This window comes from Zingiber officinale, chromosome 3B (assembly GCF_018446385.1).
Source record: "Zingiber officinale cultivar Zhangliang chromosome 3B, Zo_v1.1, whole genome shotgun sequence".
Taxonomy (NCBI): Eukaryota; Viridiplantae; Streptophyta; class Magnoliopsida; order Zingiberales; family Zingiberaceae; genus Zingiber; species Zingiber officinale.
This window is the reverse complement of record NC_055991.1, coordinates 88,879,366-88,881,923: the sequence shown is the minus strand read 5'-3', so window position 1 is coordinate 88,881,923 and position 2,558 is coordinate 88,879,366. Positions and strand designations below refer to the sequence as shown.

At 34.9% G+C, this 2,558-nt stretch overlaps 1 non-coding gene across 1 annotated transcript; it reads left to right on the top strand.

Annotated features, from left to right (window-relative positions):
• Positions 1 to 1,717: 1,717 nt before the first annotated feature.
• Positions 1,718 to 1,821, top strand: LOC121968826. The gene has a single exon (XR_006108359.1). It is a non-coding gene; the product is annotated as a small nucleolar RNA R71 (small nucleolar RNA).
• The last annotated feature ends 737 nt before the right edge of the window (positions 1,822 to 2,558 follow it).

Sequence of the window (2,558 nt, the reverse complement as noted above, 5' to 3'; positions counted from 1 at the left end):
TCCTCCACAACTTTGAATTCTACAAAAAGAAATCGATAAGAAAAATTAAGTAGAGGGATTAGAGTTATTATAAACAAAGTAAAGAAACTTGAAAGAAACTAAAACTAAAATGAAAGCAAGATTGAACTTGGGTTGCCTCCCAAAAAGCGCTTGTTTAAAGTCATTAGCTCAACCACCTCGTTAGATTCATCTAAATCTCACTCTTGGAGGGGTAAGATATTTCAACACCCTCCTACCAAGGGCTCTTATTATGGAGGGAGCTTTCAATATAGAAGTTAAAAAGTGAAGTATCGCTCTCTCCATCCTTATCTTTTTTGATGTTCTTTCAGGTGGTCAAAGACGGTTCAGATTGAGCTTCCAATTATAGGCCCCATGAAAATCTGCACACTCAAAAGAAAACATACCTCCCATATATAAGTTAAATAAGTAAGAACCAAAACCATATCAAGTTTAGTAAAGCAGTTATAAGTAATGGAATCACATTCAACAAAATCAAGCATAGGTACACAAGAAGTACTAACCTTGCATTGCTGAAAGGTACCTGAAAGTTCCAAACCAGTGGATGTGACTTCATTTGAATCAAATAATGGTTCTGGCTTTGGCTCAAGTGTTGGTGCTACCAAAGGTGGTGATTCTTTACACTCAGCCATATCTACATGAGTCCCTACACATTGGTCCACAATGTGTTCAATCCTTGCAACTCTGATGATTTCAAAAGGTTGTGTGGACAAAGGAGGTGATTCTTGAAATGCTGCTTCCACACCACATCTCCCTACACTTTCTTCCATATCAATATCATCTCTACATATTATGAAGAATATTCCAACATTAAAATCTTCAGCAGCAGGATCAATAACTTCACTTGCAGTTTTAAGTTGATCTACTACATCACATTCATCATCTGAAAATTGAATTTCACTATAGCATCCTGTAAAACTAGGAGGTAGATCTAAAAACTTGTTATTTACTGCATTATCATCACAATCCTCATCTGAAGAGTCTTCATCATTGTATACATCATGAAATCTACACTCAACCGTATTTGGATCACAAAATTTTCCAAGATATTTATCTTTGTTGGCCCCCACTAGCCTTTGTGAAAAAGGAACCCTTAGTGATGGTTTTGGGAATGGTTGAGCTTGTGGATGAGGTTTAACTCGCTTGTCTAGTGATGGTGTGATCAACCGTTGAGGGAAAGGTACTTGTGGCCTTTGGGAATTTCCTAGAGTAATGGAACTGAGTTCTTGTGCTCTTTTATTGTTCATCTCCTCAATTTTGTACAAGTCCTTTTTCAGAAGTTCTTTATGATTCTTGCCACTTTTCAACTTAGTTTCATTATAAATTTTACTAGATCTTGTTTGTGTAGGAGGGGGATCTTGTTTGAACCATTTTGAAACAATACTATCAATATTTGCCACCAATTGTTTGAACCTCTCATTCTGTGACTGGTGATTTCCTAGAATCTTGGAAGGTTGAACTGCATTCCGTTTGACAGACTCTTTTGCATTTATGGCTTTGCACTTCTTGAATTTTTAAGGGAGATTCCATCCAACTTTTATCTAACCTTTCTTGGAGATTCAATGTCACTTGATCAATTAATATATATGCTTCATTCATACTTTTGTTCATAAAAGAACCTCCAGCTGATGAATCCAATAAATATTTGTCTGAGAAAGAAATTCTCCAATAAAGCATGTGCAAGGTCAGCCATTTTTTCAAACCATAATGAGGGCACTGTTTTTGTAGACTCTTGAATCCGTCCCATGCTTCAAATAATGATTCTCCATCTATCTAAATAAAATTTGTGATGCAATTCCTTATACACTTTTCTGCTTAGAGGGAAAAATGATTCAGAAATTGCTGCTCCAATTATTTCTAACTTATGATACTTTAAGGACGGAGAGAATTAAACCAAGATTTTGCCCTATCTTTGATACTAAAAGGGAATGCCATCAATCAAACTGCATCTGCTGAGACACCCTCATAGTTTACCATATCACAAAGCCTCAGGAATTCATCAAGGTGGAAATATGGGTTTTCTGATATTTCTCCTCAAAATTTGTGACCTTGTATCATGGTGATTAATTCTGGGTTTAGTTGGAAATTTTCTGGTTTAATATGAGGTTGCACAATCGAAGATAAAAATATTGTAGAAATGGGTGCAGAAAAATTTCTTAAAGGCCTGCTTGACATGTTAGTGCTCATGGATATCTAAGAAAATTATGAGAAAAAAAATAAAATGAAGAATTAAAGATAAGAAACAAAATGCTATATGAAAAACAAGAACAAAAATGTAGAATTTAAATTGCAAGAAAGAAAGTGCATAATGAAAATAAGAAAGAAAAGGCAAAAGGAAAAAAGAAAAATGTCTAGAGTAACTCATATGCTAATCAGCTATTGTTAATCGAAAACAGTCCCCGACAATGGCACCAAAAACTTTTTACGAAGAATAAGTGCACGGTTATGTCATCAGTAATACAAAAGATTATCGATCCTACAGGGACTATTGATTAAGCACTAGTTAACTTTACACGGTAAATTATCTAGACAATCTAAAG